The sequence below is a fragment of the Haemorhous mexicanus genome, chromosome 10 (assembly GCF_027477595.1).
Source record: "Haemorhous mexicanus isolate bHaeMex1 chromosome 10, bHaeMex1.pri, whole genome shotgun sequence".
NCBI classification, from domain to species: Eukaryota; Metazoa; Chordata; class Aves; order Passeriformes; family Fringillidae; genus Haemorhous; species Haemorhous mexicanus.
Window position 1 is genome coordinate 10,329,362 of NC_082350.1, and position 24,361 is coordinate 10,353,722.

Below are 24,361 nucleotides of genomic sequence, written 5' to 3' on the forward strand. Positions count from 1 at the left end.
GTGTTTGTCTCCTCGAACAGATGAGCATTAGCTTTTCACATTTCTGCTGTAAACTGACTTGCTTTGTTGGAAAGAAGCTGAACTAGGGCAAAAAGATTTGCATGCTGCTACAGAAGGCTACTAGTATAAACTATCTACCAATTGATTAAATTGTGAGGATGTATGATTAATTATAGCTTGGTCAAATGTGACCTTTTAAATATAGGACAGGATGCGTGCAGTGACTTGCAAGATTTAAAGTGGAATTTTGAGCTGTGGACAAGGGGATGCTTTGCTTGTCTGTTTCGCTCAGCATGTCTCAAATAGGTTTTAGCTGTAGCAAATTAGGTAGAGCTAGATGAAATGAAAGCCACCTCTGGCTGAATTATCCAACTTAAAACAGCTTTAGCATACTATTTTTAGATTTAAATATTCTTGTTTCATGGTGGGAGATGCCAAAGTTAATCTGCTTATGAAAATTCAGATTTCTGAAGTTTCCACATGGGGTCTGTTCAAGAAAATAAATTTTCTGTTTTATTGTTTTAAACAAATTTGATTTTGGATTTTTAATTTAGCTAGAGGAGGCAAATTGCTATCCAGGACCACATTTTGCTATGGTAGGTAAATCCTTACTGAGCAAAATTTTCAAGCATGTAAACTCAGATTGCGCCACCAGCTTTGATGAAGTGATAGGATTTCTGCCATCAGCCAAGGAATTTCTTCTCTGGAATCTGTCAGTGCAAGTGGTAGGTGAGGGGAAAGGATGACATGCCACCTAGACACTCCTTATTTTCAGCTACTTCTGCAAAAAATAAGAAAAGCCTGATCAAAGGTGTTCAAAAATACCTCTCCTATTATGGAAATGACAGCAGACTGTACAGAGCTGCAGCAGGCAGCTCAGCATTTTGCTTGGGTTCAGACTCGCTGCAGCAGGGTCTAATGAACGCATCTGCTAAAAGCTCGTTAATGTTTGAGCTCTAATTCATTGTTATATATAACATAACCATAACTATTAGTGCTGCTGATCTACAGCAGGGGGCTGAATGTGCAAATAGCTTTTCCTCTAGTCTGGAACTAAATGTTGCTGGCCTGGCTGCAATCCCAGCTGGCTGGTTAAAGAAACCTGTCAAGGGATCACAGGAATATAGACATCAGTGGTGCATTTGGAATTAAAGCTTGCTCTGAGCTCTTGATTCTTTTATTCTCCTTAAAGATTTCCAGCACACTGCAGTGTGGATAACTCTTTTTAGTACAAAGAACCTGTCCAAGCAAGTGTCTGAAGTATAGCTTCAGATTTTCTCTAAGGAAAATATTTGTCTTTAAATCTTTTTAGCTCTAATTAAGCCTGCATACCTACATTTCATGTCTGTGTGAGCTGTTATTGCTAACATTTGCACAGAGGAGCACATGAGGAGCTGCCATGGCTGCTTTGTAAAATGCAAGCAAGCAGAATCCAGCAGCCAGGACCGGTCAGCTTTAATGACTGACTGGTTCTTGCAAAAAAAGGAGGGAGCTCTGCAGTATTTGGAGCCTGCTCAAAATAAATGTGCATTTGCTTCAGAACTGGGGATTGGAAGCTCTTCTTCCCTTCAGGGATTAAACTGCCTTGTGCAGCACTGCCAGGGGAAGCTTGGGGAAGGACTGTGCTTGGGAAGGAACTGCAGCCACAGGGCTGAAATGCCTTCACTTCCCTCCCCGGCCATGATGGAGTTACCAAAACACAAACCTGGGCTAGCAGCTTAGATAACAGCTACAGAAATAAGTCAGGGTGGGAGGAGTAGTAGTTGTAGCTGGTGGATAGAGCAGAACCAGTTCATGTCTTGGCTCCAGTCCTGCTGTGCCCTGGTCCTGCCTGTCCTGCAGGTGCAGCAGGTAGGTGAGGGTGTGGTGGAGCTGTCTTAGCCCCACTTTCCCTCTTCCCCTGAGGTAGTAGGAGCTGCTTGCTAATAGGTCCATGGCAGAGGGGATGCACCTTAGCTCAACTATGCTGTGGATCCAAGCCTGAAGCAGAATGCTTCATTTCTTCCATTTGTGGATTTGCTTGTTCTGGGTGAATGGATGAAAGGAATCTCTCTGTGGAGCACAGATATGTGGGAGGTATGTGCCTTTCTGTCTCCAGGCAATAGCAACCTTGCTTCTGGAATTGTCTTTTTGGCCTGATTTTTCACCTTGGCTGGCTATCTGTGTAAGTGAAGGCATAGTTTGAGATTGAATTGTACTACTGAAATGTTACTGATGTGTTAAACTGGTGTGAAATCAGACTCTGGCTACTCATGTCGGCTTTCTGGCAATAAGGAAGGAGCTGGAATGCTTAAATCCAACAGAATCAGTCACTGCATGGAAATCTGGTACCTTGTCTGAGACTTCAGCAGGGACTTTACTATCCTCAGGTGAGATACCAGGTGAGGTACATGAATCTGTACTAGTGAACTAAAACGACAAGTCTATTGCATCAGCTTTTATCTACCATGGTTAAAATGGAATTTAGACTCTGGGGATATTACTGTCACTCATTATTAAAGGTTTAATTAATGCTGTTGATTCATTATTATTTGTTTAGAATCCATTTTTTTTATTTCCCACTTCATGAATGTCAGCAATGTAAAAACAAAGGCTTTAATTAATTGAATGACTTTATTTTTCCAATGTACATCAGGCCTGTTCTTTTCCACATGTGTATCCAAAAGGGCAGAATAAAAGTGACAGATGGTAAAAGGAAGCAGAATGTTTAAGCTCAGGTCATTAAAGTGGTAATAATAAAGGCTTCACTAAATACCACCAAGTCTACTCCAAACTGTCTTGATCCACACTCAATTCATTTTTATTGATAATAGTGTTAATTATTTTGGAGGGGGGAAGTTTATATCAATTAAATTCATAGCATGGTTGTTAAATTGTAAATAACTAAAACTGCTGAAGCTTTTCCACTAATAAAATTGTAATTGGCCTTTTAAAGTAACTGCACTGATAAATTTTCCTTTTCCTCCTCCTCCTCATACTTAACGAAGCAGAAATCCTTAGCTGCCATAAGTCAGCATCATTCTTTTAGTCCTGTGAAGTTCTCTAGCCTATACCAGCTGGGAATCTGGCCTAAAGCAGGGCTGGGACAAGGGAAGAAACGTCACCTCCAAGGTATTCACACATTGGATTGTTACTCTGTCTGAAATCAGTGCACTGCTACTTACAGAGGAGCGAAACAGGACATTGCAATTATTTGTACTCATTGAGATGGTTTATACACAGTGATAGAAAATTGGAGTTAAAAATACAGTTCCATTTTGCAGCAGTTGCTGGTTACCTGTTAAACTGGTTTTGTTAGCAAACAGGACCAATGGCAACTGCAATGCTCCACTCTCTTGAGGATGTGTAAGTACCAGCATGCTGCTGCTTGGACCAGCTTCTGATCCACAGTGCCCCTGATGCCAACACTGTGGCTCCAAAAGGGGGCAGCCCCTCCATGACCCATCCCATTTTAGTCCCATGGCTTGAATGTCCATAACTACACATTTGAACAGCCTGGGCACCTGCTGTAGAAGGACAGGAGCCTCCAAAGGATGAATGCTTTCATGAATGATGATATGAAGGATTAAGCCAGTCTTAGGCAGTGTGTGTGGTGAAGCCAAGAGATGAAGGAAGGTCCTCCATACTTGGAATAGCCTGTCCCCTCCTTCGTAGCAGTCTTACACTATTCCGATGTTTTATTTTTATTCTGTGCCATTTCTGATAGCAGCCATGCCTAGAGATCATTTCTTTGTTAAAAATGACCTTAGATGTAGTAATTCTTTTGTGCACAAGAATGATTCAGGATTCCCTGTCTCTTACTGTCAATATATTTCTGGCATTTGGCTGTGAAGTGTCTCTCTCTGTGGTTAATGTACTTCCAGGCTGCTTCATCTACAGATTCTGCATTAAATATTAAGGCTTGTACGTGTAACCTTTAGAGTTTTGCATGTGTACAGAAGATTTTGGACATGAAAATACCCATTTCCAAATGCAGTGATCCCACATTGTTGTTTCTACCTGCAAATTCCATGTACCTTTGCAGTCTTACCGCAGGTGTGGGGTATTCTGGCAGCAATATTCCCTGCATGGGAGCATGGCAGAAGCCCCAGGGTGGAGCACAGTCCTGGCACTTACTCTGGTTTTGGGTGCTGGATTGTGCAAGTGCATCACCCTGTTCTCCCAGAGGATATGGGGCAGGGCTCTCCCCCATACTACCAGCAGAACCTCCTCTCCCTGTAAGAGAGTTTTGGGAAAGGCTGCCACCCAAACATGTCACATAATGACACAGCTGTAGCTGCAGTCTCCCAGCTGTACACAGAGAGCTTGCAGGCATGGGAGTGTGTGGAGACACCAGAAATTGGCCTTTACATGTCAGGTTGCAAGGAACCTGCTCTGGTGTCTAATTATTCCCAGTCCGCAGGGCAACTGATTCCCTGTAAATAGCACTTAGTCTAGTCTCAACCTGTTCAAAGTGGATGACAATTAACATTTATTTTTTTTCCCCAAGTATTTCATTTTGACAGCACTATAAACAAAAGCACTTCTATGCATATTTCTTTGCTGAATTATTTATTTGAATGTAGGTATGAATCATCGTTATTGCAGAACACCATGCAGTCAGGTCCTAGTACTAAAACATCAGTGCTAATTAGCTGGAAATAAAATTGTCAAAAAAACTTGAGTCTAATTAGGGTCTTTTTAATGTTTATACACTGTGGACTTGATCTTCCTCTCAATGGCTGTGTAAATCTGAAATGCTTTCATTTCCTCTAGTATGGTATTCATGCAAATAAGATGATAACTTTATGGCACGTTCTAATGGTTATTATATGCTGTTAGCTAAATGAGAAAGCAGTTCCAACTTAAAATTGTTTGATTAAGTAAAATCAGTCCACATGTTTTATGCTGCATATCTAAAGCTTAGAAATATTATCAGCTATGCAATTCCAGAATCATTGATCTGACCATATTCTGAAAAATAACTACATACTCTTACCTATTTTACATACAAATATGCATGTATAATTAACTGACTCATTTTTATAGCTGGAATTGTTCAGTTTGTATGGCAAAAGTATTAGAGCTGATCTGTACAATAAGAATACCATGTCATAAGTGTTGAAAGTTATCAAGCTTCTCTCAGGTTTCCCCACATAGTTCATTTTGCCATTATCTTTCTCTTTGAATTCAGCTGTTTCTCCTTAAATGAGGCTCAGCTACTTCTTGATGTAGCTCCTCACTTGTTCCTATCCATTTTCCCAATTTTCCTGCTCATCAGAACACCCAATTCCGCAGTATTGCCTCTGCTTTGTACTTCTGTCCCAAGAGGTTTCTAGAACAACCTTTTGATGGGTGGGCCCAAAAATTACATTTAACCATATGTGAAATGAGTTTGGGTATAGTATTTTACTCTCTTTTCACAATTGAGACAAAGTTTGGGTTTGTATCTGAACCTTGCTGAACTTTGAAATAGGTCCCATCCGATGACCATCTCAACCTTGATAGGCAGCAGTTTTTCAATCCTGAGCTGACTCTCACTGATTCCCAGCGATCAGCCTGAGACAACTGAGCCATTTCTGCAATTTCCTCAGTCCAGATTTGCATGCTGTAGGCTGTTCTCTGTAAGGTTCATGCCCTCTACTTTATAAATGTGAAGACAGGAAAAAAAAGTATATTCTTTTGTTTTTCTGAAATGAAAGTGAATGTAAATCATAAATTCTTTTTGTTAAGAGTTAAATTTAAATGCAGTTGTGCCAAACTAACATGGTTGCAGGCTGTTAAGCTATTTATTTTTGCAGCTACTTAAGTAGAAGCTAAAGCAGAAAACATTTTTACAGCAAATAATTGACATGATGTTTTTCTGCTTTATAAATTGCTTAAGGGGGGCTTATGATTTTATTCATAGATTTATAAATTTGTTATAACTGTTTGGATAATTCTGTGGCTAATCTTTGAACTGCTAAATAGTTTATAAACTATTTACTTTTAATGTTGAGATTTTTGATTTAGAATTCAGAGGCTATCTGTAGCTGGTTCCCTGTGTTCTTGACTAGCTCTGGGTTCTTGCTTTTTCATGGCCTGTAGGATGGGTGTCAGGATCTTAAAGAGTAATTGCAGTAGTATAGAAATAAGTGGCTTTAGCTTGCTTGATTTAGCAACACCATGTATTAGATGTCTGGTATGAGCATCCCACCTGGAGTCCTGCTGTCTGGGAGTATTTTCTAATGTTTAGCCCTGAACCAGGTCTGAACTGATCCCAGATTGGGGTGAATTACCTCTGATATTGATTCAGGGATTTGCTCACCCCAGGATCTCTGAGGTCAGGAAAGAATAGAAACTGCTCTCCTGTTTAGCTGAGAATTAAATTAGAGAGGTCTTCTGAAAAAGTGGATCATTTCTTTTTCTGCATAGGCCCTGAATTAATTGCCAGATTAAACTGTTTCCCTGTGTCAGTGAGCCTTGCTGTCCCAAGCTGTGCTTGACGGAGGCTGGAGAAGGTTCTGTTGTGCTGCAGCCCCATCAGCACGATCTGGAGAGGCCGTGGAGGGCACTCACAGATGTACAGTGACACCCACATTTGTGTTTGATGAAATATGACCCAATAAATGGAGAGATTGCATTTATCACCTGTCTGAGGAGGCTGAGTAGGAAATGGGAGATGCTTAGGAAAGGACTGTTCAGCATGCTTTAGGTTGTATCTCATTTCATTCCAGGAACTCCAACTCAGTTCTGCTGCATTTAAGATGACTGTAATGAGGGATGTAATGTCTCTATGAATTACCTGAAAATCTTTAAGAAGCTCTGTCACTATTCTTTCCCTTGAGATTAAAGATGAATCTTGGATATTTGCCATCTAGGAATCTACCTAATTACCCGAGGTTATATGTCGGTCAGTCAGAGATATTTTATGAAGGACAAGGGAGTTCTAGTGTCTCTAAAATCAGAAATTAGGCACATCATTTCACTGCAGATTGGTTTGGGGAGATAAAACCAGGAAATTCCTGACAGGAAACTCCTATTTCATGAGAAGATCTGACTTCTCAAGTAGGTCATCACCTCACCTGTGGGGCTTGATTGCACAAGGACCTCAGACTGGGCAGGAGGCAAGGCTCAAAGGCTGTATGGCTGCACCCCAGAAAGCTGGTGGCAGTTGGCAGTTCACACACCCAAAGGTATTTCCTCTAATTATAAAGCAAAATTCCCATTCTAGGGGGACATTTCTAGACCTGAGTAAAAAGGGTAAGGATGCTATCAGCCTTTCCCTTCCCAAAGACAGCCTCATGCACTACTGCAACAGCTTTGCAGCCCCTTTCGTTTCATCAGTTTCCCTGCCTTTCCCAGGCTGCACTGAACTCTACTCCCTGACCAGCTCCCCTTCCTTCAGGCCATTTTAACTAGCAAAATAGAGTTGCTCATATGGAACAAGTGCTTTTGTCATTCTGTGAAGATCTGTGCTCTCATTTGACTTGTCTCATTGACATTTCCCCCTGGCCAGTTCTTCTGGGTTTTGTACGGTACAGGCTGGCAGGAAAGGGTCTCGATTGTCCAAAAACAAGGTGAGGGCTTGTGGGTTGTGTTTGGAGGCTTGAGTGGGTTATTGCACCCACCCTCCCCACCTTCCTGTCGGAGAGGTCTAAATGAGATGTATCCCCTTGCTAATTGCTGCAGTGTGCAATCAGGCCTCATTGATATGCTGAGCTTTACAGCAGTTTACTATAATTCTTCAAAGGCAATGGAATGGCTTATTGTGCTATAATCTATCCTAAAAGAACACATCTAGAAATTATTTTCATGTACTGTCAAGAAATATTATGACACTTTGTTGACAGGGTAACTCCATCTAGGAGCAACACAAGAAAAAACTGAAAAGACAGGGATTATTTGACATTGAAAAAAGAGTAAACATGCTTTGTCATGATTCCATGATTTCCTTTGAGCTGAAATTAATGAATAAAAAGTTATTAAGGCTGTGGATTTTGATGCTTTTTACACTATCCTAGGACCATAAGTTCCAATAATGATGTTAATGCTAAATACACCTTTTTATGTATTGTGCACAAAAGTGCTTTATAAAACATTGGGGAAATAGCCAGTTGTTTGATGGTTTCTGCTAAGTAATACTTTACATCATGCTTCCACAAGTAGTTTTCTCCTTAGAAAACAAGCAGTTTTCTCCTTTTGCTAAAATACAGCTTATCAAACCTTGGTTTTATTTTTAGATTGTAGAAATCTATTTTTAAAGTTTAAATAGTTATTATAGTTTATATAGTTATTAACGTTTATATAGTTATTATCCAAAAACTTACCATCTCAGCCTGGAGAGTATGTGTAGCAAAAGTGATTTGATTTTCAGACTGACTTGCCTGAACTGTATTTCACACATTATAAGATGCATTAACACATACTAGTAAAAAAAACTTGGCCTTGAAAATGCTCTACTTAAACATACAGAAATCTACAGGCTGAGGTTCTTCACTTACCACATATGATGGCCAACACAGAATTGGAGAAATTACTTGGCAATAATTAATTAAATTACCTGGGAGATAACACAGGAATTATTTTAGCCTTTCATTTAATACTTCCTTGGGATTTCTATAGCTGGGTAAATCTTAACTGTGATTTGTGTTTGGATCAATGAACTACTTCCATAAATAATAAACTTGTTTGTTCTCAGTGGTAGTATCCCACTCCTGTCCTGTGGTATTACAGTGAAATAGAACCTTCAAGATAATGATCATGCTTTTATTGCTACCACAGAAAATGATGATTTATTTGGCTCTGGCCACCTTGTAAATATCCTGGTGCATAGGAATTGAGCAGAGAAATTCTTAAGACATCTTCATCGTCTATACCTACAGTGATATTTACTATATGTGGTTGCCCAAACTAGCAACATACAATTTGATCTAAGCATGGATATAAGTTCTCAGGCTTGGCCTCAAGAATAAACAAAATGGCAAAACAGAAACTCAAGGAAATGATCACTGACTGAATATTCTGAAGTTGTTCCAACTTGTTTTACTTGCTGTCTGGCTTAAATCATCAGATCATCTTTCTCTATCAGAATGGCAATTTTGATTTTGGAGAACTGTTTGTTGCAGATGAGTTTTGTGAGGGAATGGCAGTCACTACAGAAAAGGCAGCAGTTTCATGATGTGGTATCTAGATCACGGGAATTATTTCCAAATAAAGAAATTTTGAATACCATTCTTGTGCCAGTACTGAGACCCATGTCAGCAGATCTAAATGTCAGCTTTGGGTTTGTTTGTGAACTCAAGGATCTGATTAACTCATGTACTAAGGTGGGCCTGTATCAAAACATAGTGAGTGAGGATTTTTGATCCTGGTCTAGGTCAAGCATGTTGCATGCTCCTGTGCCATTGCTGGGCTTTGTGAAACACAATGCAAAGCCATATCTGAGCATTACACCTCCCCAAATAGTGTCATTGCATTGTCACTGCACTTGTGGTCACTCTCTGAGACACACAGAAGGCAAACAAGGTTTTATGCCTTTCCCCACTGCCACCATGTGTTTCCTCAGTAGTGGAATTGGGAGTAGAATAAAAGAGGGTTTGCTCTCTTGAACAGGTGAATTTTGTATCCAGTCCAGAGAGAGAACAAATGTCCTCCTCTATGGAATATTGCCAGTTTGAATCCTGATGAAAGGATTAGTATCTTTGGATCTGAGCCCTGCAAATGCCTGATTTAATACTATGTCTTTTACAGTTTATCCTGCCAGCTGATGTTTTACCACTGGCACCATGTGTTTACATACAGGGTTATCCAAAGGGATGCCCAAAACTCGTGTAGGTCATGTTGTAGTGATGTATTCCCAGTGCCAAACTGGACAGCCACTTCCCCTAAAACCTGTGTCGGTCATCAGCTTGTATCAGATTCCCTCCAGTGTGTTTGGACTGTGCTTTAAGTTACATATCTTTTAAGTAGCTATTGGTAATTCCAAGACCTACAATCTCCAACCAGGCTTTGATTCCAAGGCCTCTGTGCTGTTGGAGCTGGAAGCCATATCCAGCATGGACAGTGACTTCTGCAGGGAATGTGCTGCCTTTTAAAAGGCCTCATGGTTAATCTCTAACAAGTGTTATTTGAGAAAGAGAGGACTCTGACTGTCACATCTCAGGGTATGACTTTTGATAGCTCCACTAATTTCCAACCAAGGAGTTTCTGTTGTTTAGCCCTTTCTCAAAGATATCCAAATGGACTGGAAATAGGCTGAGGATGGGCACTGAGGAGTCTCTTCCTGTATAGCTCTCCTCACCTCCCATGATGAGGTGAAAGGCCTGCTGCCACCAGCTCACCTCTGTGTTTTCAGTCCCCCACAAATGACACCTGTGACACGTCAGGCTGCTGGGAAAATATAACAAACAAAGTTCAGTCCCAAGAGCTGCCTCTTAGTTTAAGCGATGCTAATTTTTTTTTTTTTTTGGGGGGGGGGGTGTGTTAATTTTTGTTTGTTTTTTGTGTACCTCCTCACTGGCAGAACATGAGATAAGAAAAAAGTCCTTGACTTAGGTTAAACACAACTTAGCAAATAACCAAAACATCACTGTATTATTAACACCATTCTAATTCCAAATTCAAAACACAGCTTTGTAAGAGCTACTGAGAAGAAATTAACCCCATCCCACCTGGAACCAGGGCAGTGTTACAGCAAAACAGATTTTGCATTGCTTTACTAGAAAGCATTGGACTATTCCCATTAAAAGTACTGTACTAGGGATTCTACTGTTAACTGTGCATTGACACAGTCTCTTTTGTGAGTGATCCAAATTTTAATGATTTTATTCTCTCCATCAATATGATGTATCATAATTGCTTTTTTGGATGAGTTACAAGCTGGGCATAAATATTTAGTACTAATGAATTCAGGTTTATTATGTGTAAGTGTATCTGCAGTGCAGCAAATAAGCATCCATCCATGAAGAATCTACTATGCTCAGGGCAGGACTTCTCCCTTTCTTCCTCATCTTCCTCTTCCTGTTTATCTGGCTGGTAGAAAACAAAATAACTTGTTTTTCTCCATTTATTACTGATCCCCTCAGCCTTGGCACTTCACCATGTTTACTGGACACACTCTTGCATTCCTGTCTGTCATGTCTTTTGTTATAAACAGATTGTCCAAATACTCAAATCTGTTCACAGGTTGCTGGCCAAGGGCTAAATCACATTGACAACATGAGGTATTTTATCTTTTTTTTTTTGTATTTATATTGCGTTTTACAGACTTGCTTCTCCTGCTAGTATGCTGAGGAACTTTGGACAGCAAGGTGGAAAATAATTAGATAGCAGCTGTAGATAAGCCAAGAACATATTCTGCTTTGCTTTCCAGGCCTGTGGCCTCACTGCATAGCCCTTTTGTGCTCTAAGACCAAAGACTTGGTCATCTCCTGAGAAACTGCCATTGTCATTTGTGTCAAAGAAGAGTGTATTGGAGGGGTCTTCACAGGCTCAACGGTTCCTTCCTGAGTTGGTGTGTGGTGCCTTGTGTGCCCCCCTCTCTGAGGGCTCTGAAGCTCTGTTCAGACCAGTGTTTCTGTGTATTTCAGAGGTGAAACTCAAAGCACACAGAGAAAAGCAGAAGTGTGACAAAGGGTGGTTCTGGGTTTGAGGTTGCAGCTTGGGAACCACGGCATGTGAATTCAGGTTTTGGCTCAGCTCTTTGTTCTGCATCATCTGCCAACTTTTGAAATGGAGCAATAGCAGCTATCCAAGAGGAGATGATCAGGAGAGGCCAAGGTAGTGTAAGTCCCTGAGACTGCAGCACTGTGCAAGACAGCTGCCCCTAGCTGGGTCCTGTGTACTCAGTGGGGTTTCTGAAGTCCTTGCCCTCCTGCTGACCTGTAGCTCCCCTTGTGGGCCTGGTTCTGCTCTGTCACAGGCTTTGTAGGGTGGCTTCTGCTTTCCCCTGTGCATCCCCTCATGCCATCCTTTCCCCTTGTCTCTAGATTAGGATCAAGTGGTGTAAAATGTCAGAGCCAGCACACGGCTGCTGACAGTGGTGCTGAACATTTGCACACAAGCTCTCTCAGTGTCTAACATGGAGTGCCCAGGGTGACTGGTGGCTCTGCTGGAGCAGAGGGCATGCAGAAAGGAGGAGAAAGAACTGTGAAACGATGAGGCTAAAATCAAAGGCTAAGAGAAATGACAAAGAGAGCAGTGGATGTTTCTCTCCAAGAACTCCTCATGAATCCTTAGGTTTCCTGCTGCCTTCCCCCATTTTATAAATGGACTGAACAGATGACAGTTTATAGGTATAAACCTAACGAGGTGCTGCTAGTCTTCTGTGAAATTGGTTGGATACCTAGTGATAAGCTAATATTTAGTAGCAGTTTTCCCTCTCATGACAGTATGAGTCCTAAATATCCAGTTTTATTTGGTGTCTTTTGTAATAAGTGAGATGATATTCTCATTAAGGCATGACTGGGCTAGAGCCAGGCTCCCTCTGCTCAGGCTGGCTGGTCTGACAAGATGCTCCTGGGCTGTTACAGCTCTTCTGGAGACCAGAGCCTCCTGGGGGCTGGCTGTGATGCCTGCTGGGTATGTGCACACTGGGCCTGCCTCAGGAAATGAAAAAAAAAAAATCAGTGCAGGGGAACAGGAAAGAGGCTGTTGAGATGACACCACCTTTTTCTGGCAGCTGTGGCTGCCCAGTGGCTTAGTGTGCATCTCTCAATCCAAAGGCCTCTGCTGGCCTGGGGCTTTAAAGTTTTCTAGGGCTCTGCAGCAGTCTGTAATTGCTCTGTGTCTGAGCTGACCTGGCCTGTGGTTAATCATTTACACATATTCCACAGACTTGCCCAGAAAGTGGTAGGCATTTTCAGAGAGCAGGATAACTACTTCTCTAATGCCAACAATAAAATTGTCATTTATATGAAAAGGCCCAGAGTGCTTAAAATTGAGTTGGAAGTAGTAGATGAGGCATTGCTTAATTTTCTCTTGCCCTTTCAATATCACAGTCAATTTTTGCTGCTGTTTTTAAAAATAAATTGAAGAAAATATGCATGCTGTAAACCTTTTAGCTATGATTAAACTCCTAGATTTTTTTCTTTTTTCTTTTGCTTTAAACTAAGTCTTAGTAAATAAATGATTTTAAAATAAGTTGGAGACAAGTAATAGGGCCTGTTCTGCATAGGTTGGAGGTCCAGATGTTACCTGATGGAAGGCCTTTCTCAGATGATATCTTGTAATTTACTTAGCACTGCTAATATTTTATAGCCATAACTGCAGTGCAGTAAGAACTCTACGGTCATTCTGTAGGGAACTCAGCCCTAAAATCACACATAAAAATTTTGTGCTGCTGAAGCTTGCTGTAGGTTCAACTCACTGATCCACTCAGTGGTTTTATTAGCAATTTAAGCTAAAAACACCTGTTTGGAAATTTTCAAGCTATTTTGGAGAATTCCAAAGTGGGTTTTCATTGTGAAAGTGTCATCAGAACAGGCTTGTATTACTAATGGCCATATATCCCTCTCATATGTCTTATAAAGAAATGCCTTAAATGGTTTTGACCTCCTATTCACTTTAAGCCTCAGTGGAAGCAGGCTTCTTTGAGGATCTAGATATACTTATTTTTTTTTGTTTAGCTTTCCAAATATAAAGTTAAAACTGTATAGATTAATTTCCCTTTACCTTAACAGGACAAAACACAGTCTATCAGATACATCACTGCAAACTCACCTTAATAATCTGAGTTTTCAGACTCACTCAGCCTGAAAATAAATTGGAATGTACTAGAATTAGGCTCCTGCAGGAACATTTTCTACCACAGGAGTTCTAATGAGCAAGTAACAGATAGACTGGGCGAGGACCTGCATAATAATAAAACACATTAGGGATGTAAGCTAGCAAAATGACAGAAAGTGCAGCAAAACAAAAAGGAACAACAACAGTCATTATTCTCAAAGAACACCAATGGAACTATTAAACCACATGTTGGAACATTGTCATTGGAAGCAGCACTAGCGCAGACTGGAGCTTTCTGCATGAGATTGTGTGACTGGTACATGTGTGTATAACTGTCACTAAAGGAAGTTTTGGGGAGCTTGAATGTCAAGAACTTTGGTTTCTGGGTGATTTAGGCTCTGTTTTGCCTCTCAATTACCCTGCACATTGCAGTTAGAAAGCAGGACAGAGACTTGTCTGGCTCACGTTCTTCCTGGCCACCAGAAGCACAGGGCACAGAGTGCTCCTCTCCAGGGACAGTCTCAGACACTTGTCCAGCCATTCACATTCACTGTAGTCACTGAGTGACTTGACTTGGGAGGAAAAAGCTGACCTTGGTTTATTTGCACAGGAACCAGAGCAGTTTGTTTATACATCTCTCTGTCTCTGTAGTCCTGACAGAGCATGGTGGGTCTGGCTTTGACAAAGGATGTGAGGAGGCTGTCCATGGAAATGGGACAGAAGGGACTGGGGGTCCTGCTCAGGTTTCTCAATTTTGTAGTGGCTTCTTTCAAATTTAATACATGATGGTTTGAGTCTCTGGTTTCTAAAACAAAATGCAACCCATTTGCTCACCTCAGATGTCTTCTTTCTATTAGTCTGAATTTTAACAGTTTTGTGACTTTGCAATCAGACTCTTCCCAGGTAAAATAGCTTCAGTTCATATTGTCACAAGCAATGTAAACCTTTTTTACATTGGAAGTGATATTGATGAATTTTAAAAGGGATCTTTAGCTGCTCTCATTGTACATCAGTATTAATACAGGAATACAGCCTTTAATTTCCTGTCTGTATTCCTGTTTCATATAATGATTTAAAAAATATTAATCCATAGACTTTATTTTTTCTTTCTAGTTCATTATCTAAATTTAACATTTATCTCATGAGAGTGAAAAATGTAGGGAAATAGTTAATTTCTAGTTGTTATGCTACTTCTGGTGGAAATATATAACAGACTTAGGAATGCATCTGGCTTTCCTTTTTCTGCTGTGCACTACTCAATTCTGAAAAGTGAGGAATAAAATCAGTGCTGTTCATTTTCCTATATTTTAAGCAATCCATTTTCTCCTAGCCTGAAATTCAGAATATTTCCCAATCCCACTGTGTTCAGAACATGAAGGAAACACTCATCTGTTCAGTCCTAAAAGAGAAAATTCAAATGTGGCTTTAACATGTCTTTTTGCTGATGTGGGCTTCCTCTGACACACACTGATTGCCTGTCATACTCTTTAAATCAAAGCTAAAGATCTGCATGCTCCATACCTCCCCTTCTAAAAAGGCATCTAATTGTTTCTGTATGCAGCTTGAAGGGCAGTAAACACAGATTATGAAGTATATGCATAAATAACTCCAATCTATTGTGAAAGCTTATACTTTGTATTTATTTTTATCTGCATTTTAGCTGCATTTCAAGAATTATAGATGCTAGCATCTAGGAGACGACCCAATTTTGTCACTATCACAGGAGGGAATCTCTCCTCAGGAGATATTTCTTCCCTTGATACTATTCTTTTGTGAGCCCTCTTGAAGCTGTTCTGGGGCTTGAATCAAAGCTATCCAAATTTTACTGGATCCACCTATGAAATGTCCCTTTTTTAATATCTGAGTGTGGATTAAAAGTGTCAGCTTGGATCACTCACAAACATCTGTGAAACTCCATAGTTTTGACTTCCCAAGTTTTTTCTAGTGTCCTACAACCTTGGATTGCGTTTAGTTTTCCATTCCAGAATCCAATAACAGGACTGTAAAAAAGCCTTGTCACTCATTTTAGGTATGTTGTGGATATAAGGCAAAACTTGAAAATATGACAACAGGTCATACTCAGCTGTTTAACTCAAAACCCACCATGGGAAATATGCTGATTTTATCATTTTCCTCCACAAAGTTTCTAGAAGGCACTTTAGAGCTGCAATAATGTAGTTGTGCTGCATCTGTCTTTTCTTACCTGTAATAATCTTCTTTTGTTGTAAAGCAATGTATCCACTGGTTAAATAACTAGGTGCTGCTAGCTCTTATCTAACAATTGTTACCTTTCACTTCTTACCGAGGTAAAAATAAAATAGAGATTCTAGAGACCAGAATAATGAGCTGCTCCCCACCAGGAGCATTAACATTTCTGTGTGCCTTTCTAGATAGGGTACAAAATCATTTCACATGCAAATTCACAGAAGTGTGTGTGCAAAGTCCAGTAAGGTTCATCCTTCCTACCACTGAGGACATTGTTTAGTAGTGGGCATGGTAGTGGTGCTGGGCTGATGGTTGGCTTTGATGATCTTTAAAATAATTTCCAACTTCAATGATTCAGTGATTCTATTACTTAAAGCTCAGTAGGCCATCACTACATTTATTTAGTGGGTGAAAGTGCCTATTAAAAGATATGTTGTCACAACTTCTCTGTAGGATTTGAAAGTCTGCTGTTCCAGTCTTATACATAATGACCTAAAATGTTTGAATTGAGGCTGCTCTGGTTTAAGATTTTTATCATGAGACCACCTTGAAGGAAGTTGTTTGTCTTAGCATCTCAAGATTGAAAACTCTGGAGTAGCTGGTGCAGTAAGGACAGGACAGCAGGTTCCTGTGTCCTATGTGGGCACTGGGCCACGGAGCAGGGAAAGGGGTACCACATATTCTGGAGCAGAGAACAGTATTTTCTTGGGTTTGAAAATACATAAACAATTTAAAAGCATAGCTGAATTGTTCTTCTGAGGGACAGAAACTTCCTATGTGCAGCCTGGTGTGCAGATAACTGATTTGGACTTTTGGTCTTCAGTGCTGGGAGCTCACATACAAATTGTCTCTGAGCTTCTTCCCCTTTCAGTTGTTTTAAAGTGGGCTGCTGCCTGCAACATAGCTTAGGGAGAGGGAAATCCACTTCATCTTATGTCAGGGTTATTGTTCCTAAATAGATGACTTTTCAAAGGGGTTTAAGCAACCTCGAAGTGTCCATGCACTACAGCTTATTACCAGCAGCTTTGCAGATTTTAACAATAATTCTTAGAGCAAAGGAAAGGAACAGCACATTATTTGTGGTTTGTCATCTTTACATAAAATTAGGTCCAGACTTTGTGTGGCCCTGACTGCCACAGCTCACAACCTCAGTGCACACACAGCATTATTTCTTCAAGCTGAGACACTTGAAACATAACATTCAAAAAATGACAGCTCTGAAGAATTGCCTGAGGAATAAAGGGAATTTACATACTTTCAGTGTGAATAGCACAGAGCTGATCACCTCTCATGCAGGGAACTAACTAGTACATCCCCCACTTAATTTACCATTCCACTGTTAAATGCAGGTTACAAGGGTGTTGCTCTTTGTTTTAATGTTTTAGCTCTCTAACAAATCCTCACACAGACTTTCACAGCTTGGAAAACAAGCTGTTGCTTTAGCAAAATTTCATTTCACTGTGGCTTCATAGGTTGTAGTGGTGACCCTTTGGGCAATGTAAGTACATGTCCCTAAAGGAGCATTTAAGCACCATCTTCCTTCACTGTCAAAGCTTGTTGGACATAGTTTTTGCTCAAAAATTTGGCAAAAAGCTACTCATGAAGGAAAAAGAAAGCACAACATAGCAGTTCCCAAAATTATCTGATCATCCCCATTTGCAAAAGTAATTCTGTGAGTGATGAAAACCAGCATGTGCTAATTTCTGGCAGCTTGGGAAGTTTATTGGCAGCTTTTATTGTAGCCAGTTGTCTCTGGTGTTAAATTCCTGTAGACATAAAGACCTTTTAATAGTCTGCTGGAGTTCCTGGGTCTGGCCCATTAGATCTGTGCATGGGTACAGAGGAGAAAAGAGTTTCTGTGCTTTGCATTTGGACAATTCACCTTGATTTCTAAAGGGAATGGAGATGCAATGAATGTGCTGGCAAACCTCAGTGTGGAAAGGGTTCAGGGACATGCTGGATACATGCATGAGTGGGGACAGATGTGTGTTTGCTGGCTGGCCTCTGTCAATGTCCTGACTCAAATCACTAGGTCCTGACCACCTCTATGCCCACTACACTTGCTTGTCATATGCTCTGATGTGCAATATTCAATTAACTGTGTTTCTGAAAATAAAATGTCATTTTTAATTTATTTCTATGAACAAATAAGTAGCTTCTGACAACCCTGGCTAAGAAACTGTCATCCATCAAGACAAGGAAAAAGTTTTTTATAGTATTATTTCTAAATTTAGATGTGAAGCGCATTAATATTCTGTTGTGGCAATATGATCACTTTGTTACACATAGAAAAGTGACATAAGCAGGGAGATCTTCATGAGAACTTTGTATCTTAGGGGAAAAACCTCTCCAGGCTCTGAGGAGAACAGTTGATACTGATGTACAGGATTCAATGTAGCTTTATTTAGCAGATTGAGACTGTCCTGGGAGGAAAGAGGGAGGGACACCAATGTACACATCTGTGGAGTGATTCCCTTTCCTGTTTCCTAGGTTTATTATACTAATCAAAAATATTTCACTTAGTTTTTTGAGTCTGTTTCATTTTGCAAAGCCGAGATTATCATTGCTGTCCAATTAAAATACAGAGTAGTGCTTGACAAAAGAGCTGAAACCTTTCCTTCAGACATCAGAAGGAACAGAGAGATGGTGATACCTAATAGCACAAGGGTAGTAATTCTAGCAGTAAAGTCAAGATGATGGGCTCAGGCAGGGCTCTTCCAGGTAAAAAAGTATTTTCTGCTGAAGACTTCTATGGGTTCCACAACCTAAGACAGCCGAGTGATGTATACAGCAGAACATTAGTGTAGCTAGGCTGGGTAAAATGTAGTAAAGTGCTTTTCTTTTTTTTTGTTTCCTGTGCAAAGACCAGTCCAACACCCAGAGTCCTTGTAAGTGGGAAAAATACCCAAATAAGCCTTGCGCTGTTTGTAAAAACTTGCACTGTACATTTCCCTAAAATGAAAATTTTAATATACAATTTTTAGGTTAAATTTTATATAGTCCTATTTAAATTGCTAATGTGCAGATGTTTTTTTAGCAACTACCAACTGACCCTGAATGTCAATGAAAACAGTGCCTAAAATTACACCAAAGAAATTCAGATAAATGCCTGATCAAGAGAATTTAAACTTCCAAATTTTGTCATGTGCTGCGATGTCTGGAGGCAAAATTGCCCCATATGAATATAACAGATCTGGAGTGGTGGCTATTGCATAAAACTGTCCCTTCAGAGGGACCTGGATCCCTGTCACATCCCTGCTGTAACTGTGCTACTGACACCTTCTCCCAGTATGCCAGTGGGAAGTGCCTCTCCCCTTCTTACCTACTCACAGGGCACTTAGAAAAGGAAATGAGGAGGCAAATCAGCTCAGGGAATGTATTTTGAACTGCAAATTGTGAATGACAATACTACCAGAAGAATAATGTGAATAACTGGACCTTCAGGTCACCAGGTGTGTAAAAAATAATCTGTATGTTTCCTATAGATCATGCTAAAGTGCAATTTGTCAGGGGTTTTCCTCCAAACTGAAATGCTGCTCTTCCTGTTCAGTGCCACTCAGGGTTGAAGAGTACTTTCAGAGTCCCTTCTCTTTGGAACTGGATACCATAGGAAGCATTAAAAAAACCTGTAATTTCCTTGTCAATTTAATTTAAGCTTGGATTTTAAACAAAAAACGTGGTGTCATGTTTGCTTGAGGGACTGAGCATCTCTACAACCAGTGTTTGAAATAAGCCTGAATTGGGAAAAGCTAGACCCAGTGTAACATCTCAGCCCACACTGAACACTTGGTTTACAGGTCTCTGTCTCAGAGTTTCACCACATTTCATTAATTTCTTCAGGTTTTAACTTTTCACAGCATCTGATCCACAAAAAAGATTTTTTACTCTCTACAGATTTCTTTTTCCATTGAAACTTTGAGTCAAAACTGAAGAAACCTTTTCTTCCAGAAATGCCCAAGAATTATCTTGTATGTTAATTTATTCCCGTATCTCATTGAAATATTTACTTAGCTGCAGTTGCTCAGGCAGAGTGGAGTCTGAGCCATGTGGTTTTCCAGTGAATGTGATAAAAACACAGCCTTGGTCGAGCTCCACCTGTTTTTGACAGGATGCAAAACCCCACTCCATTAATGTGAACATGCATTTGCACTCAGTTTAAACATTGCATATGCTCCATGTCTTATTCTAGGTGACTCTGAACATATGAGCTTTCATTTGCTGGCTTTTAGCTGTGCATCCCCCAATGCAAGATTAAAAATAACTGTATCCATATAACAGCAGAGCACTTTTTCCCTCCAGCCTCTTCAGTGCTGCGTATCACAGCCCACAGATGTCCCCACGTGCATCAGCTGGTCACCAGGCACGTGTGGGCTGCAGCACTGGGGTCCCTGAACCCCTGGAACAGCAGGGAGAGTTGGTCCTTCAGAGGAGAGCAGTGCCAGGCCTTTGGGGATGCTCAGCCCAATGCAGGCATCCTTAGTGCCTGGTTTAAGAGACAGTCTGCTATAAATAGCAGCAGTGCCAGTGGAAAATAGAACTAGTACCTGCACTTCTGTTCAGACTCATGAAACAATTTTGTTGAGCTCTCTGTGGATCAGAAAGGTCCTTACTCCTCAGTTACTCCTTTCCAAGCTGTCTAGCTTATGTTAGATTTGTTCTAAAAATAGCAAACAAAGTTTTAAAATTATCAGTTTCTCATAAAACGTTTTGGGCTTGTTTTATTTTGCCTTTTTTTTCCTTTTCCCCCAAAATTCCAACTCTTGTTAGAATTTTCAATGTTTAGCATTATAAAAGTAGTTTACTGCAGAGCATACTAGATCATCATTTGAAATCAGATTTTCTGGCATCATACAGAAAACCTGCTGTGGACAGTCCTGGTTATTTTTGCTTTTATTATCCATTGTGCACTCTGGGATTACAGCTGTCTTTTGGTTGCTCCCCAGGGATTCAGTTAATCGTACAGTGCAGCCACAACATGTGGTGTGGCAGTTCAGTTTCTTCTGGAAAATCTTCTGTGAGTCCTGTTGGGGATGGCAGAATCTCAAGAGGAGCAGAAAGGGCTTAAAGAAATAACCAATAACTGTCAAAATGGGCAGTTGGTACACATCTGTGAGTGGTGTTGCTTACAAGAGATTCATGAGGTATAAGCAATCTCCACAAAGCTTCCTGGGTGTTTCAGTGCAATAATTTGGGTACTCAGAGCAGGATTGTCATTGCATGTCTGCAGGATCAAACCCTGGGCCTGTGGGTTTGACAGGTAGGATAAAAGAATAAATTTTATTTTGTAGCACTAATGTATTCTGTATATCCTGAGAGCCCTGACTTCTTAAGCAGCACCTGATCTCCTACCTCAAAAGCAGAGGCATATGGTAGAGGGAAGAAGTTTGATGTGCATAGACATATTGGCTGCTCATTTTAGGCAGTCCTCCAGGTGCACAAAATGGCTCTAAATCTGACCTTTGTCATACCTCATTTATGCTTTAGCCTGTTTCTAAAAGGATGGCATTATTACCCTCTTGATCTTGATTTGAGATCATGGTGAGTCATTTGGCGTATTTCAGAAAAGTAATTTAGAAAAAAAAGTGTCTATGTTCTTTGGGAATAAGAAGGGGGAATTCTGAAGTGTTTTTTAAAAATATATAGATAAATGTGTGTGATTTGCATGTTTAATTTTTGTGATAAAAATGGTATCAATTTGTGCAAAACCATACCTACAGTGTAGTTCCTGTATCCATGATTGTGATCCTGTCCTTATTTCTTCAGTATTACGTTTCATGGTCTGTTAAAATCATGTTTAGGGGGATAAAAATAGTATATCTTCTGTTGTTTTGGCATCCAACCTCTAATTTACAAATATAATTTATGCTAATCTTGAAAGTGCTTCTCAGATACAAAGTAAAATGTGTCATCCTTAGTATATGTGTGCATAATTTATTCTGATGGGGAATAGACATTTCAAAGCCATTTCAGCCCTTCATATGCAGAACATTTGATATGAGCAGGGCAGCTGGATGCTCTCTGCTGTAAGAGCAAGGAAATGGTTAAAACAGCAGTAGCTACTGTCTTAACCCAGAAAATAAAAATACACCATGGGATCAACTGTTGTTTGCACAGTCGAGCCAGCTTGTACAAGATCCTTGAGTTAGGTATTTTTATTCCTTTTGTTTTGCTGATGATTAGTCATTTCTGCAGAAAATTCTTCCTATGTTATCAGTTAATTTTTCAGTGACTTCTGTCTCTGACTCAGATGGCTTCCCTGGTGGATTAGAAGCATGTCAGGGAGGATTAGCTCTGCGTGGGCTTGCAGCTCCCCAGAGGGAAGGAGCCTGGCCATCCATGTGCTTCACTTGCCCTGGAACTCCCAGTTCTCCCCACTTCCACAGAGGAGCCTGCAGAGACTCCCAGCTCAGGTTCTGCCAGCAAATGAACCAATATCTGTGATGAATCTTCTTCAAGCACAAGAGGAGCGAGCAGCTGCTCTTGAAATGGTTTCTCTTGGCTACCTGGAATTCCAACACTTAAAAGGATGGTGACCTTCTGTGGTCCCTGACTGGAATGTATCACAGCAAAGAAATTAAAATACCTTCAAAGATGATACATCACCAGCAGAGCAAATGCCCCTTCCTCCTGCTTTGGAGGTCAAATCTTGTAATCAGGTGTAGCTCCCTTTTTGAACTTGTGCCAAAAAAGCAGAAAATCCCATGTAAAGCAGCACAGGAAGAAAAAAGGAAACATACAAAAATGAGGAGAACTATTAAGTGGTTTTTAGTGCCTGAGGGATGAAAATAATCCAGGGTAAATTTAAACTGATAGGAGAATTTTTGCATGAAAACCAAGAACAAGAGTTGGTAGATGGCTAGGAAGAAAATCCATCTCCAGGGTATTCTGACTTTATGGTCTCAGTCCAAGATTTCTACTTCTTACAGCTGCACTGAGGAATTTAATTCTATTTTGTTTATAGTTAAACAGTGACACCAAGTAAAACAAAAGTTTTCATACAACTATTAATTTTTTTCCAGGAATTAATTCTGTTTCTGTCTGGACCAAGTAATGAAACTGCACAGCAAGTTAAAATTGTTCTTTGCAATATTAAATAGGAACAATGCAAACTAAAAAGATCACACTGATGCAGACAGTCTCTGGATACTTTCTGTTTACCATGTATTTTTCATCAATGTGATGAAAATTTATTTGCCTTAGTTTTCTAACTTAACAACTTGAAAATATGTTAAGAGTCAACAGGAACATTATGACTCATGACAAAGCAAGGACCTTCCCCATGCTGTTTGCATTTAGAGTACTTTCTGTGTTCATTTCTAATGTTTAGTCTTCCTCTGTAACTTTCACTCTTGTGATGTGTAATGAAATGAATAATATAAAAGACTTTCTCCACTGTAGTTCTCCAAAGATGTTCTTCCATTATTCTGTGCTGTAGTAACATCAGTACTCCAGTATCTGCTTGGTGGAAAAGAGCAGGCAGAGCACCAGAAGTGAGCTGTGAAGTGTGCAGCCCTGCCATGACCACAGCCTATGTGCCAGCAGGCTGACACTGCTGTAGGAGCAGCCAGCCCACTTCTGACCTCAAAAACTCAGCTAACAGACCAAACCTGAATGGAAATGAAATGAGACTCATTGGATCCATCAGTCAGATCTCTTGTTCGTATTTTAGACATGAAAGCTGAAATCTGCTGTTACTGGTTTAAGACAGATCCGACTGTTTTAGTATTTGCTGTAACGATTTCATTCCATCACTGTGGGAGAGGGGTGGATCTTGCTTCCCTTGCAGTGCACCCAAGGAGAGAGTGTGTAACCTGGTTGCACTCGATGGTCTGCATGGGTCTGCTGAGCTGGGGCTGGAGAAGGCCTGTAACGTGGTTCTGAAGGGAGAGATGGTTTACAGCAATCCTCTTCAAGGTGTCTGACACTTGGCATTGCCCTTTCCTCCACCCGTGGCACACCAGTCACTAGACCTGGGCAAACACTGAAGTGCATTTTCAGCACCAGGTCAGCTTTGATGTGTTTAGCCTGAGTGATCATGTGATTAATTTTGTTGTTATGTAATCATGGCTCTCTTTGCAGATAAATGTCTTGCATTTTTAACAGTTATTTAATGCTGTACAAAATTCTTTGTCAGAGAAGCATTTGATCCTGGCCAAGTTCAAATTGAAACTTCCCAGAGGAATAATCCAAATCTGCATTTCCATATATATTAATAAACTGTACTGGTAGCAACTCACATAATACAGTTTTGAAATGACATAGAACTCATTATCAGTACAATGAGGAGCACAGAGTCTCACCTGTCAGAGTGAGACCTACACAGTTCCTTTCTCTCTCACTGTCTCTGTAGTCATTGCTGCACAGCAAGTTGTGTGTAAATCTTTGTCAGCTTGTTGTGCAGAAGTGGGACACATGCTAGCCCCAGCCAACTCCTGTGGCTGTGAGCAGGAGGAGTATATAAATAAATCCT

The 24,361-nt window shown here is 40.4% G+C and overlaps 1 protein-coding gene across 3 annotated transcripts in view; it reads left to right on the forward strand.

Moving 5' to 3' along the window:
* The window catches only part of NYAP2 (neuronal tyrosine-phosphorylated phosphoinositide-3-kinase adaptor 2), a 127,043-nt gene that overhangs the window by 26,577 nt on the left and 76,105 nt on the right, over nucleotides 1-24,361 (forward strand). Inside the window, exon 1 of one of the 3 annotated variants that reach the window (XM_059855291.1) lies at nucleotides 1,892-2,076. The exons of the other annotated variants lie outside the window; for them this stretch is intronic. The gene's annotated coding sequence lies outside the window, so the exon portion shown is untranslated. Of the gene's footprint in view, nucleotides 1-1,891; nucleotides 2,077-24,361 lie in introns of those variants that run through there. 3 annotated transcript variants of the gene reach the window in all.